Source organism: Somniosus microcephalus, chromosome 15, assembly GCF_052327205.1.
Source record: "Somniosus microcephalus isolate GS21.2 chromosome 15, FLI_Smic_1.0, whole genome shotgun sequence".
In the NCBI taxonomy this organism is placed as follows: domain Eukaryota; kingdom Metazoa; phylum Chordata; class Chondrichthyes; order Squaliformes; family Somniosidae; genus Somniosus; species Somniosus microcephalus.
Genome location: NC_141001.1, coordinates 59722069 through 59738191, shown reverse-complemented (window position 1 = coordinate 59738191; position 16123 = coordinate 59722069). Strand labels below are relative to the sequence as shown.

The 16123-nt window shown below is 40.7% G+C and overlaps 1 protein-coding gene across 8 annotated transcripts in view; it reads right to left on the bottom strand.

The window, feature by feature from the left end:
* Nucleotides 1-10414, bottom strand: part of sox6 (SRY-box transcription factor 6) — a 640702-nt gene extending 630288 nt beyond the window's left edge. For 4 of the 8 annotated variants that reach the window (XM_086007882.1, XM_086007877.1, XM_086007883.1 and 1 more), the window contains exon 1: nt 9421-10414. The gene's annotated coding sequence lies outside the window, so the exon portion shown is untranslated. Of the gene's footprint in view, nt 1-5082; nt 7230-8397; nt 9213-9420 lie in introns of those variants that run through there. The other 4 variants (XM_086007878.1, XM_086007885.1, XM_086007880.1 and 1 more) reach the window with 3 other exon arrangements.
* Nucleotides 10415-16123: the final 5709 nt, after the last annotated feature.

Sequence of the window (16123 nt, the reverse complement as noted above, 5' to 3'; positions counted from 1 at the left end):
AGGAACTTCACTGAAAGCACATTTTCGCTGGCCCAACAGCCAGCCAGGCTCCTTCTCTTTTAAAGAATAATCTAAAGCTGTTGATGGGACAAAATATTTATGCAACCTGTGGACCTGACTGCATAATAGCCTGAATGTGTGTAGAAGTATTTTGTGTCGTACAATGGAATTGCTCATAAAAATCACTGCTATCAGGTAACAGAATTTTTAAATGACAGAGTATTGTTTTTAATGCTGATCCAGGCATTCTCTTTTACAGCATAGAGCAGTATACAATGCACTTTAATGATATAGTTCGATGCACACTAATGTTAAGGTGTCAAGCATTTTTGTGGATGCACAAGATGTGACATTATATGGGAGGGATCACACTGGTCATGGAGTCACCACAAGCGTTTAAGTAATGATAAACAGCCCATTAACAGGGCACTTATTACATGCTAATGTGAATGATGGGGCAAGGCCTTAACCAAGTCCTGTCAGCCATGTCACAACAATTTTCCATGTGATTATTACCTACCAGGCCCAGTCAATCTGTTGGAAATAGAAGCGGATTTTTTGGAATATATCAACGTATGTTAAGCTACTAATTTACAATGCTGTGGGGATGATCAAGTCCATTGGTTAATTAAAATTTGACAGACCCCAATAATCTCAGTCTGTACAGACTGAGCTCAAAAAAGGTGGCGGCAATTATTTTCCATGGGAATGTTGCCTGCCATAACTATAATTTGCCCTAACACAGCACTTTTAATGGAGAGAAGTATCCCAAGGTGTTTCACAAGGGGGAAATTTCGGAAGTGAGCAGGAGTTGAGAGAAAGGTTAGGGAAGGTGGCCGAAGGCATGGTTGAAGAGACAAGTTTTTATGAGGCTTTTGAAAGTGGGCAGTGATATAGCAAGGTAGACGGATGGTTCAGAGAGTTAAGAAGATAATTCCAAAGTTCAGGAACATGGTGCCTTAATACCTGTGACCAATTGCAAGGCAGTCAAAGGGGTTCAGATAATGTTGTAATCGGTGTTGCAGTTTATAATCATATTTAGAACCAAGACTGCTGCCTTCAAATCATTCCTGTGTATCTGTTATTTTCATGACTTACATATACTGTAATGTTCACAAGTGTTCTTATTCAATCTGAGAGATTTTTAGCTGTCAATCTCTCCATGTCATTACTGCATGATGATGTTCACACTGAATGATTAATGATTGTGACATCATTATTGCAAGTTTATTAAGAAGTAATTTTCAGCTTCCTAATGCCTCAGGGTAAATGCACTATCTAGTGCCATATTGAGACAGACAAGACAAGGTAGGTCAGGTAGCATCTGTGGAGAGAGAAACAGAGTCAAGGACCTTTCATTCTGACGAAAGGTCATCGACCTGAAACATTAACTCTGTTTCTCTCTCCACAGATGCTGCCTGACCTGCTGAGTATTTCCAGCATTTTCTGCTTTTATTTCAGATTTCCAGCATCCACAGTATTTTACTTTTGTAAGACAAGGTAGATCCCAAGTTTAACCTCTGGTCTGTCCTGAGTTATCAGACCTTAGCTGGGGCAGTAGGAGGATTCTACAATTGACTCTGTGCCCTGGGCTAGGGAGGGGGCGGAAAGCTTCTCACTTCTCATCCCTATCCAGTGACCCCTGCTGGACAATGCACATCTGGACACTGTATGAAAACAGGATCAGGTTCAGTTGTGATGCTCTTCATGATCAAACTGCCTGCCACCACTCACACATTTGGTGAGATGATGGAGAGTGGCCAGTACCTGTGGAGTTATACTCCAGCAAGAGTGGTCTGTGGGAGAGGAGGGGAGAATATTGGAAAAATATTTAGTCACTCAACTGACATGTGCTATAACCAGAACACATGAGAATGTGCCATAGGGTACAATCTATATCTCACTCATGACAGTGACCATAATTCACTGACAACTTTGTGGCTGTATGAGTTATCAAGTCTAGCCATTTGCGGGATACAAATCACAATCCTTGGATGGCATACCAAGGTAGGCTTCCCTAGAAATACATCTTTGATGACTAGAGTTATCAGGCATGAAATGCATTTGGTATATAACATCACCTGTGCTGTCACCTGCTTATATGATACAAATACGCAAGAAGAAGAATCAGACTTAAGCCAAAATAATTTAATGTTGCACCAATATGCTTTTTGTGTGATACACTTAATTCATCACCACCTCCAGTAACAGACCTGCAACCACCAGTACTTCACCCTAGAGCTATAAAGCGCCCTTTGTTTTTCCAAATGTAACCCCCGCTTAGAAGGGCAAAATTTATAATTATTGTTCCACCAAGAGTTCTTCATGGTTCAAATGGAAATACTATGAAAATCCTCCACACCCACCATTACGCTTTACTGAAATCCCAGTGACAGCACTGATCACTACATTTCATTCCACTAAACTCTTGGATTAAAGCTCTAATTAGGATGGGGGAAGTCTTATTCCTTTTCAAAAAAAAAACTTTTTCACTACTGCCTATTAATTAACATCAACAGACAATCCCAGTCAGCAGTGGGTGATTTCCATGGGCAAAAGAACAGAGGCTATTCATTGCTATAAATCACAGAATTGACACAGGGTGGAGCCTTTACTTTACCAGTCAAAAGGATTCCCAGCTTAAAATAAACATTCAGTCCAGTTAATAGTGACCACAACTTTCAGTCTATAAACTGAATCATTGGCCCGTGGGTCACAGAATCGACCTCAGGTGTGCAATAATACTCTCAGCCTCTGACTTTGGGTATTATAACACACTCTTAATCACTCTGCAACCCTTGGGTCAACGGTGTACCACTATAGCCCTCAATACAGTCAATATCTGGATAATGTATGTCATGCTTCTTGATGAACTCAATATATTCTATTGGATTACAGGTTAAATAAGGCATAAGAGTTCAGTGCTACCTAAACACTGCAGATATTTTAAAAATGCAGCTGTATGACTGTGTGCACAAGGTGCAGCCTTGGGATCTGTCTGTTAATTACCATTGAACTCTCTGAGGATTACAGAAGCATATTTGCATCATGTCAAGAATACACACACACATATATAAAATCATCTTCAGGAATGGGCACTTTCTCCCTGGAGGGTAAATAATTAAACATTATTCCGTTTGTATACGTAATGTTTTTGCTTATGATTAGTCTTCTGTTACAAACTTGAGCATTGCATGTTTAATAAGAAATATGATTTGTCAGCAACTAATTACTTCCACATGTTAATGAAGTCAAGGTTGCTTCAATTGTACTTCAACTGTTTAGCAAAAAAGTCAAACCATTAAATAGAATAGAAGCAACTTGGGTTACATATAACTGATGGTTGCTTTTGATTAGATTGGAGGAATAAGTCTTGTAGGCTTGATCGTGTCATTAGGCATCAGGGCATTTTCTGCCACATAAGACAATCTAAGAAAATGCTCACAGCTTGAGCCTGTTTTCTATTTTTCCGCAATATATACTAACATTGTATTTAAAACTGCGTGAACTTCGATACATCTTTAAAGACAAGTAACCTACTCTGTATGTTTTCAAAATAACAATTGTATTTTTTTCATTTGCATCTATTGGCACAAATTTTCAAATAAAGTGTTACAAACTCCAAAATGTTTGCACTTTCGATTGGGCTGGCTTGAATTCACCACAATACGGTATAAGTGCACTTTTCCAAACTTTATCGGACCTGCTCTGGAGAAGCCAGCAGTGGAGAGGGAGTCCCCTTGACTCTTTCCCTCACACAGGGCCAGTGGGAGAGAGTACGTTCCACGGCTCTGCTGCCTGCTCCCAGTGCACTAATGCTTCTGCTGCTGATGCCTCGGTCTCCGGAGCCTGCAGAATGAACCGATCTGTGGCTTGTACCGTTGGCAGAAGACTGAACCTTTCAACAACAACAACAACAAAAATCACATGCACCCTCCTCCTGAGCGTTCGGCAAGCCCAGGAGGAGAAAATCGCCATTCACCAACTCTGAGCTGCTCCCTGAACAAAACCACACGCAACAGAATACTTTCCAATTAAAAAAAACAATCGGTTCTCAAATAAGAGTATTTCCATTTATTTCTCCAGAGGAGGGAGAACAAAACTCAGGCTGCAACTTTGTATTCCAGTCGTGTTTCACATATTTTTCCCCAAGTACTGTTTAAATGTGATGGGAACTTGGGTTGCCCAAGATTTGTGTTGGGTGTTTAGGTCTCGGATGTTGCAAGGGTGAATTACAGTGAACTACATGAGGTTGGATTGAACAGCCCCGGCACCACACTGTCCTTTCAGACCCACTCGCTCTGCTGCTCTGACTTGTGCCCGCTGTGATAGGAAGTGTGAGCCTCTGTCAGCGAGCCCCGACCCCTACCCCCGCCCAACAGCCCACTCTACTGCCCGCTCGCTGTCAATTCCCTTTTAATCTCATCATATTTCCATTTTGTTACAATTTAACTCTATTTCTCTCCAGTAGATGTGTTTCTCGGATCATTTTCTTCCTCCGTGATATTTTATACATTTCTCTCTGCTATTTTAATTAAATTAACCTTAATTCTACTTTTGTTTTACTTTCTTGCACATTTGTTCCCGGGTTGTCTTTCCTCCCCTGCTTCCTGTTGTCCAGCAAGGTGCAGCATTTCCCTTTTATCCTTTTTTTTCGACCCATTTCTTTTTGCCCTCCTCTCCTCTCTTTCCTTCTTTCTCCCTTCCCTCCTTTATTGAACTAATTTAAGTCGCTGTGCCGGTTCATCTCTGTCAGTCAGAAAGGTCAGGGGAAGCAGCGAGCGCTCGTTGAATGGACGTTGAATGGGCGCTTCAGGATGCACATAGGTGGGGCCCACTTTTCCGTCAAAAGAAAATAAATTGGTTGTGCAGTACCTGCAATTCTTAAAGCGGAGTACTGTGATATCTGTAGCCCCGGGCATTTTCCAAGGGGGAATCCATTCCCGGCTCTGGATGGAATCTGGGAGGTGGGGGCTGTGGGGCAAGAGAACTATAGGCTCCGATTGTACACCTCAGGTGAAATATTTCAAACTACAAAAATATTTAAAAAGTAAACACCGCAAAAGCAACTTGCAAACCTACCAGTCTGACCTGAAATAACGAGTAAAATGAACCTACAATAGCTTGGATTATGTCCGTCCCGGTTTATGTTCTGGCGGTGCAGAAAGTCAGTTAACCCTAGAAATGCTGGCGTACATCAAGGAAGTGAAATGTTCAGCTCAGGACTGACAAATGTCACACTTGGACGAAGCTTTCTTAAATGTTGAACAACTAGTTCTCCCCCCTCCCCCTGCAAAATAAAAGAAGTGTAATTTGCATATTTTAAAGTTTAACATCCACTGGGGCCCCATCAGATGACATGAATTATTTTAAACGTGTCTCATTTTAATTAAGTGCAACTCTCGCCGTGTGACTGTCAGTAAAAGTATTCACTTTCAATCGTAATAACGAATCAAACTGTTAGTTGGAGCGGTGTAACCCCGCCATGCTGGAGCAAGTCGTTCTTAAACCGCAGTTTTTAGTAAATGCACATTTTCAACCCCAATTAATCCACAATCTCTGCGCAATTGGTCTGATCTATAAGCCATAGACTTTAGCAAATGATTAAGTCGATATACTCACAGAAATCAAAAACAAAGGGGCTTTAGTGTATGTCCTGCTAGTTAATAATGAATGCCTTTAGAATCTTGTTTTTACTTTAAAACTTCAAAAGGTTACTGTCCTTTTAATTCCCATCACCTTTAAATTATTCAGCATTTCATTTCATGTAAAATATGACGAGGATGTTAAACTGTATCTTGCTGATGGTCCCTCTCCAATTTTGCCTTTGATTCATAGTCTCATTAAGTTCAATTTGTGCTTTAAATTAGGCACGTTTCTTGGACAAACAGTAATGATGTTGTTGCAGTTTAACTCATTCAAAATGTGTGCACTGTGCTCATTTTAACAATATTTATGTACTGTAGCCTGGCTGAGGATTGAAATGCAAGAAATGTTGAAATCTCGGTTGATTTGCAAATGATCACGTCAAATAACAAATCTGAAGAACCCTCTGTTAAAATGATATGCAAAACCAGATTATTGCTTTAAAAAATGCCTTGACTGAACAGGATGGTAGCCAACAGTAATCAATACAACTGAACCGTCCATTGGGAGAAGTAAAATCATTTCAGAATTGTTCACTGTTTATTTTAGTTTTGTAGCTGTTCCTGGATTTCCTTTACTATTAATGTCTAACTTTGTCTGCAATTTTTATTAGTTATTCTAATATCCAGCATGTATCCCGCCTGTCACACAACAAAACTTCAGATTATAAAATGCGAATATAATTGCACCAAAGAACTATGATATATTAAGATACATTTCAAACTTTTGTCAAAACATGCTGAAATTAAAATTATCTGAAACTATAATTTAAAGTTGCACAGCTCACTACAATGTATTATATTGTACAGAATATGAACAAAACTAATGTTATATCGCAGTTGCACAGCCTATATCCGTCAACAATTTAAATATCACACTCTTGCTGTTCACTCCAAACTTTCGCCTCGTAGCTCCTCGGTAGGTGTTTATTATGTGAAATATATACTGTCTTAATCAAGTGTCCCTGCTGTTCATGGCGTTTGGCTGTAGAGGTTGAAGAATGTGAAAAGAGAATTACCCAAGACTGAGTGGAGTCTCTTTTTAAGACGCCTCTATTGAGATCCCAGACATTGCAGTTTAGCCTGTAGTATGGGCACAATCTGCTGAATTTGCAATCTAATTATAAATGTGCCATTTGGACCTCCTTTCAGCTTCAGTGCCACCATACCTTATGAGGGAAGTTACTTTAACAGCAAGCAACAAGTCAGACAGCTGTTCAAAACAAAATGCCATTACCAGATCAACTTTTCCCTAACACTGGGACTAGCTAGGGTATTGTTTTACAAACAGCCTTACAGACTTACTTGCATTATGTATAACGAAGAATGGTTATTAAATGAAGTGTGCCTAAACAATTTAGGAAAACGGTCAATAGAATGTATCTTCATAATTGTTTGCTGTGCAGAGAAATCACATGAAAACAAACATGACTAAACATGGTTTTTAAAGACTGTTGTTAACATGAGAGGATTGTTTAGTACATGCGCCATGCAAATGTTTTCCTGTGAGACTCTCATAATACAAGGGTTACTTATACCGAATAAATTCTCAATTAGTCATTTCAGCAGATACAAATACTGGAGTATTATATATATATATATAAATATATATATTAATCTACATTTGTTGTATCTGCTGAAATTACTAATATATAGTTTTAATATATTTAACAACTCACCAATATAGTCTCAGCGAGATGTTTACCTTTGGGTCTACTATTTAACAACCTCTATTTATGAATCACAAATGCACATCACAAAGAAAAGCAGGTAGATTTAACCATGTACAGAAAGGTATAGCTGTGTCACAATGGCCATTTTCATTGTTACATTTTAAAATCACGCGAAGATGACAATTCTTAAGTATTTCATTCTGAAAGCGGTGTGCGCGTTATTATTATTTGTTATATAAATGGGATAGATGTAATATTGCAGATGACTTACAATAAACAGATGTGGTGTGGTTAAACACGCTGCTTATCTGCGCTCAACATGCGAGTTCTTTTTTATTTCTGGTGAAAGTTTTGACTCAGTATTTTGGGAAACACCCCTGACCCAAGAGTCAGAAAGGGCTAATCTCTTCTCCCCAGACAACTTTCACATTCACTCTCTTCTTCCCCCCTCCCCCCGTCACCAAGGGAAAACAGTAACAGGCACAACACTCATTGTCTTTTCAAATGTCCCTTTCGTTCCCTTTCTCCAACCAAAAAAAGTGTGAATAAAGGAAGGTCAGCTATCAGATCGATAACATCAGAGCTTCTGACTGTTAAACAGGCAATGCCCCCTTTAGAGATATCAGTTAACGCTTTCCTTCTCCTTCCACTTAATGCGGGGAACGGTCATTGCAATAGGACAGTTCCTTTAAAAATATTTCAGAGAAAATAAAGGTACTTTGATCGCATTACAAACAACGACGTCATTTGACGGGGCCCACAGAAAGAGATAGCCCAAATTATTATTAATAAAGTGCGTAAAGTTTAAAAAATGTATGCCAAGGCATGCAATATTAACATTAAAAACAAATTATAGATAAGATACACGCTAAACAAAATACAAATAAATTAAATATTCTGATTTTTTAAAATAAGGAGTGTGTTTAAAAGTGTAAAACGGTATAAAACTTTCTAAATACAGTTTATTGTCATCTAATCGCTGTCCCCACGGTTTGAAAAAAATCGGAGTGTCTTGCATTGCATCTACTGATCTAAACCAATTTTATCAGTGTTGGTTCAAAGTAAATTTTACGACTCACGTTTGGCCCCTGCAGTTGACAGAAGTGGGTGATCGCGCCAAGGAAGCCTGCTATATGGAAAGGTTGGGTATTGTCTCCTTATGGGTCGGTCACTGGATGCCTGTTTTATTTTAATTTACGTGCTTGTGCATTCTTCTCAGGTCAATTTGCATGACCCTCCCCGACAGAAGTAACTAAAAAAGAGATTATCTCAGACGAAGGCGGGAATGCGTAAAAACCGCAAAAAGTGGCGACGTTATAAACATTTTCTTTTTAAATAATAATTTTAGTGGTTTAATATGAGCATCAGACAGCGTTTTAAAAGTCCAGATTGCAACTTTATAATTCTGTACTCTGAGCCTTTGCACAGACGCTACTTAACATCTAGTACCGCTGTGTGGACAGAGTCGAAATTGCCGCCCATACCAAGGAACTGTTGCTAAATGTTTAAAGACAGCACAGATGGCCAGTTCAACATCAACTAAAACTTCACGTTACTAATTCAAGGTGATACGGTGCTTTATCATTTTCAACAACAAAAAAGAATCACAGGTTTTCCGAAAATCGCATTTTTCCACTTGTGTTTGGAAACGAGTCTGGATTCCTCTCTCCCTCCCAGCCCAGAATGCAGGGCAAACTCTGTGATTCCCAGTGTACGGGGATGATCGTCTTCTAAAGCGTGCGGCTTGGCAATGAAGAGTAGAAAGAATAGGGGGTGGTGGGGAGGGGGAGACTTCTATCGTGCATGTGTGTATACCAGAAAGACTCCAATCTGCAATAACTCGCGTGGCTTTTTTACATTATACATGATTAAATGGGGGTGGGGAGAGGGAGCAGAGCAACCTCTAGGCGCGCTGTCCTTCCCGTACAAACTGACCCTAACCAGATCGCAACAGGGGGAAAAATCAGCTTCCAGCTACAGCACAACCCTTAAGTAGAAACCCGTAGAAATGTACACGAGCAAAGGACGCTAGACACAACAATCAACACACACACACACACACACACACAGAAACAAAAACACAAGGGATTTTGCCCGGTTACCTTAGTAGCCAGTCTGGCGAGAAGCAGCTCCTTGCTATCCCGTGTCGTTATACGTGTCTAATTTGTTTTTACAATTTTAAAACAATTTTTTTTATATTAAAAAAAAACAAAAGAGCTGAAACGAAGAGCTTAAAGTCAGCTTGAGCTTCCCCGGGCCATGGAGAGGGGGCTAGTGGGGGTGGGGGTCCGGATCGCTGGCAGAAGTTGCCGATGGGCTGCCGAAAAAAAAATATTGCTATTCTCTGTGAAACAAGTGAAGGCGATGGTTAGTGCTGTCAATCTTGGCGATCAATTCCAGCGGCCATGTCGCAAGTATTCAAAGCATTTCCCGTCGTGCAACATCAGAAAGTGAATGGCCAGGGCATTGATCTTACGGCTCCCCCCTCGCAACCAGCCTTGATGTCTACTGCTCCCAGGACCAGCGCAAGAGAGAGAAAGAAAGAGAGAGAGAGACACACACACACACCGAAGAGAGAGAGAGAGGATTGAGGCGAGAGGGGAAGAGATCGGGCAGCCACTGGGCCAACTCATGCTACATACACACACAACACGGCCAGCTACTAACATACACAGGCTGGCCAGAGAGATTGCTGAACTTCGCAAACGCGAACTAATGTAACTGAAAGAGAACTCAACTTCCTCTCTCTCCGATCCGCACACAGATCTCTGCCTCTCTGTCGTCTACCGGTCGCATTCAATTTAGAAAATCTGCCAATTTCCGCGTCAATTTCCGAGTCGATATTCCTGAACTTTGGGGGGAAAAAAGCTCTTTAAAAAAAACCGACCACATTATAAACACGCCGGCCTTTGGGGGAAACGTACTGATCTCCAGATACCTATCGTTTATACGGACAGTGATAACCATTGGAGATGGAGCGACCGGGTCGATCTCCGCGGCTGTGATAAGAGCACTGAGAATATTGATTGAACTAATCTGGAACCGACGTTTGCCGGAGCTGCTATTCACATCGCGGAGCACGCCTGAGAAAGCTAACACTGAGAAATACGCGCCGATCATCTGGCGCATAACATTTTTACTGATACTGTGCAACTCGGAAATCTGATAGAGTTACACATTAACCCTATGTCTGCCACCTTTAGGGGATTTTCTATCGGCCCAATGGAAGTCAATGATCTCTCCCTTTCTCTCACTGAAACTAACATTAATTACATTTAAGGGGGGGAAATAGTACCAGATACTCCAGTCTCTCAGTTTCGCGCTGCACAACGACTCTCGGGTACACACATTCAATTGAACTTATGACCAACATCATGTAACACATCTAAAACCTTGCTTTCTTTAAAGATCTGAAACTTCAGTGCCTATTCTGGTTATATAACTGGAGTTAAACCTATTGATGTCAGCCGGTATCAAGATCGCTGTACCTGCATACAACGGCCACATCAATGAAACTGACACCTAACTAGCAATGTAGTAAATCTGTGTTACATGTCAGTGCAGCAACCATGACGGTGCACAGGTTATATGCACATCCAGTCCCGCCACCCCTGAAATAACACTGCGAGTAACAATGCATTGATTTCCAGACAGATATGGCAAACCGTATTTGTGTTGGTCCTTGTGAAACGCAACAGAATGGCCCCGGCTACCCCCTGCCCTGGCAACTGTTATTAATACAGATAAACTCCCAGCTCTCTGTCAAAATGATGCCGAATAGCAAAACCTTCATTATCTACTGTTGTCGATATGTAGCTTTTTATTATCAGGCAGATTGCACAGGAAACGAAGCTAGACAATGCGTGACAGGTACGGGCACAAACACTACCGCGCGGATCACTAATCTGCTTATTCCAAATGTAATAATTATATTATACTCACATACAATGCAATAAAGACATTATTAGCTCGTTATACCCAAATTGTTGTATATAACCCATTAACGTGTATTAGTGTCAGATTGATAAAAATGTAACTCTGCGTGAATCGCTTAGCAGATTGCCTATATCAAAGATAGCCATTTAACAATCGGTATCTTGATCGTAATCTTAATCAGGCATACATATATATGTGTGCAGGCTGCTGTGCTCCGGGCTCATACACACCAGCTTTATCACTACACACTGAGAAAGGGCTTTGTTTTATAATAAAGTTTAATGTTGTCTCGACCTTAAAGGAATCCTTGTAGAGCAACATTTTTACTTATTCTGGGAAGTTCATTGAAATTTTAAACCTCAAATAAGTACTTAAACATGTGTTTTTACAGCCAGGCGTGTTCTGATTTTTCCCCTGACCGATATTTTTATATTAATATTTATTGAGCTTGTGCGCTAAGTATGGATCCAACCAGTAATGAAATATGACTAGGGATCGCACACGGTTCGGGAGACAAGCCTATACACACGGGTCTCTCCTTAACTCCGATTTATATATTTATACAATTTCAATGTAAACTCGTCAGTCAAATTAACTGGGACCTGGAGAGTCTGTCCGTACATACTGCGACCCATCCCCACGTTATCAGATCGAAGTCATTGTTCCCAAACCCGCTCTTATTAGGGCACTGTCCTGATCATCAAGCTGGAAGCAAGTTCAGAGGGGGAAAAAGATTTATCCAACTTAATATAAAAGCATAACTATATGTTATATCGCAACTGGGAGCCTGTTGGATATTCCAGAGATATATAATTTTCCTGCTAGTCATTTTTTGTTCTGATACAGTTTGAATGAAGATGCAAAGATCTCACTAAATGGAGTTCCCTGGGCCTAAAATGTTAAAGGAGAATTATATTCAAACGCAACGATTCTGGAGTCATCTGATTACATGTGGAGGGATTGTACTGATCTGTTTAAATATATAAGACTAGTAACGAGGGATGCGAGGACTTCCTGGCGTTGGCCAGTGTGGGTTAGAGGAAACTCCTTTCATACTAGTTCATCTTATTACCAGGAAAGGAAATATAAACAATAGGTTTTACCATGTACAGTCGATCTTTGTTAAATGTGCAGTTTGTAAATAATTGAACTTCCAGCATTCGGGCCAATAAAGCGTCTGTCACCTCGGGTCAGGTCGATACGATAACCCTGTTTGGGGGCAGAATGGGAGTGAAATAAAGCGGTATTTTATGGGGATGTGGGCTGAGTGTTCGAGAGGGCAACAGTCTCGGTCTTTCTCTTTCAAATGAGTCTTACTTTAATGTCATAACTTTTTTTTTGTTTAAATAAAGCAACCACGCAATATCTGAGAAAGGGGATCAAATCTGCTCAAGTCCGCAGTGATGGGTGATTTGTGGCGCCTTTCGATCACAGGGTAGGACATGTGTTAACACTATCGTGCAGCATTTAGGAATAGATGAGGAATGAAGAGAGCCAGGGAGCGCGGCAAAATGTTCTCTAAACACCGGTGCGATCAGATTATTGATCGATTATTGATTGGGTCAAAGGTCAGTGGTTTCCACCCTCTCCCCTATCAAATGTACCGAGTTCGTTGGTTAAAGTGAAGCTTCCTGAATTACATGCTGTGAGCTCGGTGCAGCGGCCAATCCCGAGCAGCTCAGACCCACTCTGTTGCTCAGCTCGTGCTGAAGGCAGTTTGAGGAGGCTGGAGGTTTTTTTAAAGAAACTTTTAGTTCGCGGCGTTACTCTTGAACCTGACAGCTCGTGTCAATTTCACTCACTCCAGGGTCAGCCATGTGTCTCTGGCATTTGACTCCGAGTATGTGTTTGCAGGTACGCGAAGTGTGCAAGTGTTTGTTTGTATACACGAGCGACTGTGTTTGTATATGTGAGTGAGATTATTGGTGTGAGTGGGAGTATTGGTGTGTGTGTGTGTGTGTGTGTGCAGCTTCGAGCCGTTGCGCGCAAGAGAATGAACGGCTGCTCGGTCTGACGTTCAAACTTTACCAAAATGACAACCACGTTCTTTTAGAAACTGACTGCCGTAACAGATCCCCATCAGACAGACTGACAGTATGAATCGGTTGTAAATTCGGTGCTCAGACAGGCACGCGGATACCTCCTTTGCACATAATTGCGGAAAAGGTAAGTCCGACTCAGAACAGATCACCTACTGTATTATTATTCTATCTGCAAGACCGAGAGGTTAAAAAAATCTCAACCCAGTCTGTAGAGAGGTACCGTGTTCTGATTTTTTTTTACACTCGATCGCAGCTTGGCTTGTAAAATATGTCCAACTTTTATTAACCATGCAAGTGTGCGCTGTTGTCACCGATAAACTGGGTGTAATCGATACGGTTCGCCCTCCCTCTTCCACACACAACTAGTACATTAACATTTGACCTCCCGCCTCATCACGTTTATTAAAAACATTTTTTTTAATTCCACGGTAAGAACGATCATATAGCTTGCTTAGCTGAACTGGGATGCGTAAAGGTGCAAAGTGCCCTCAGCAGATGGGCCGTGTGAAGGAATGTGACCAGAACAGTAAGTGAAAGTTACTAGGAGAGTTGTTGGCGATCTTAAAATAACTGAAATAGGCAAATTGAATCCATATAATTAAGAAGCAACATATATTTAAGTTGAAGAAACTTACCTATACGTGTTCATTAAATATATTCGGCCTCTGATGTAGTGACAGGGCGCCCAGGTAAAGTGAGTGCTCAGGTTAACAGTTTAAACAGTGGGGTCCCGTTTATTAATCATTGTCTGCCTTTTTGCAACTTGGCAACAACCCCAATGTGCACAAGTGACGCTTTTCAGCAAGACAAAAAATGCTGAAATTATATACAAACAGTTCAAACACAACTATTTATGTAAACATTTGCCCGCAAGCTCATTGTAAAATAAAAGAAACACAAAGGGATTTTAAAAACAGCAGCGCGCATGTAATATTTCCTTTGGAATGCAGATGTTACCTATCCATAAAACAGGCTTAGAAGAATCTTAGTTTATATATATATATAATATGGTACAAGATTCAATAAGTGAAAATAAAAGTTGGATCGTTGCCTCTTCGGTACTGGTGTGAGCACGATGGCACCAGACACACAGCTACACAGTACTGTAAATAACATTGGCATGCTAATAATAGGATGGCTGTACTTACAAGGAATGAGGGCTGGATGCTGTTGGAAAAGCAGTTTGTGCTAATGGAAGAGTCATCCAGGCCGGTGTGAGAGGAGTGGCACTGACAGGCTGGAGGTTTACCTTTACCAGCTGATTCTTCAGCGTCAGCTCCCCCTCTCCACCCCCACCCCCCACCACCCCAGCCTCTGCCTTTCATTTTCACATTCTCTTTGTTCTATAACACACGCGTCACCATCCTGCACCAAAAAAATGAATAATTAAATCAAACTGTGTATTGGCTGCAAGGCATTCAACCCATTCCACTTACCGGCAAACTCCAGGACAATAATGGTTCTTTTGTAAAAAAAGAAAAACTGATGGAAAAGGAATCAAAAAACGGGTCGCGAAAAAGGAAGACTGCTTGTCACTTTCACTGAACTAATTCACTGGAATTGGAGTTGCACAGAATGGGTTCTGAAGGTGGAAAATAAGTGATCTTAGCCGTGTTCACTTTTACTGACAAGACAGAACTGTCAGAAGTGAAATTAACCAGACACCGGGATATGCAACAATAACAAGGAAAAAAAGTTACTAACTTGAAAAGATTTCTGGAATATAATGTCTATGAAATAAATAAAGCGGGAAGTGCTAAATGAAAAGCCCTCCCAGAAAATATCAGATGAAGTCGTTTTAGTTACTGGTAAAAAATACTTTTGAAAACCGGTGTTTAAAGAAAGCCTGATTGTCAGTTTCACCCGAGTGTGCATACGGAATAAGTTGTATCCTCATAACTAGTTTTAAATGCAGGAAATGGGGAATAAATCCAGTTTACTTAGTGGCAATATACAGGATAAAGGCAGTACAGATACATCAGTTGGTTTATAAGAACACTCAGGTTGTTGATTTCACTGAAATTTTATTAATACATCTCTGAAAGGATTGAATGGGAAGGCGCTACACATCGGATCACAGCATCAAGTTCACAAATGCAGCAATGCATCAGCATCTCACACGGCGATCCTGAGAAAGAAAGTAAGGCAACTGGGAGAGTACTGACAGTAAAATCACTCCATCCTGTAAAATATGGCTAATCTTGGGAAAAAAGCTAGACCAGTGCTTGGCTTATCGTGCAGACAGATGGGGGTTTTTTTTTTTGGGGGGGGGGGGGTCACTGCTTGGTTGTTACGCCATTGATAAGCAGAATAGAACAATTAGTTCTAACTTCTAACAATGGTTTCGGAAGTTATTGAAGATTTTCACACAGATAAAATATGAAGCAAAGCACACACAGATCTTTGCAAGTGAACAGTGTCTAAAGTCCAAGAAGTATTGGTGCGCACAAGGACACCAAACAGCAGCCTTTCATGTCTCCTCAGAGGAAGTGTTTAAAAGGAGTGATTTACCATTTGTGTAAAAATATTTACAGACTGTGTTAGGAATTGCGAAACTCGCTGTAAATATTATTATGTACTAGAATTCCAGATGTAATAAATGATGATTAGAACGTAATAAATCGCCAATTAGCCCATCTGACGAGTTTGAATTAACTTTTAAATGCGCCGCTATCGTCTGACTGCACGAGAACAGTAGTCGTTGCAATCTGTGACTGGAACACGTAACAGGTCAGTGAAACGCTGGGATATATTACAATGTACGCGCGTTGAAAGCAGAGCTGTTTGGATATCTCTAAGAATAGCAAACGTTTATATTAAATCAAAT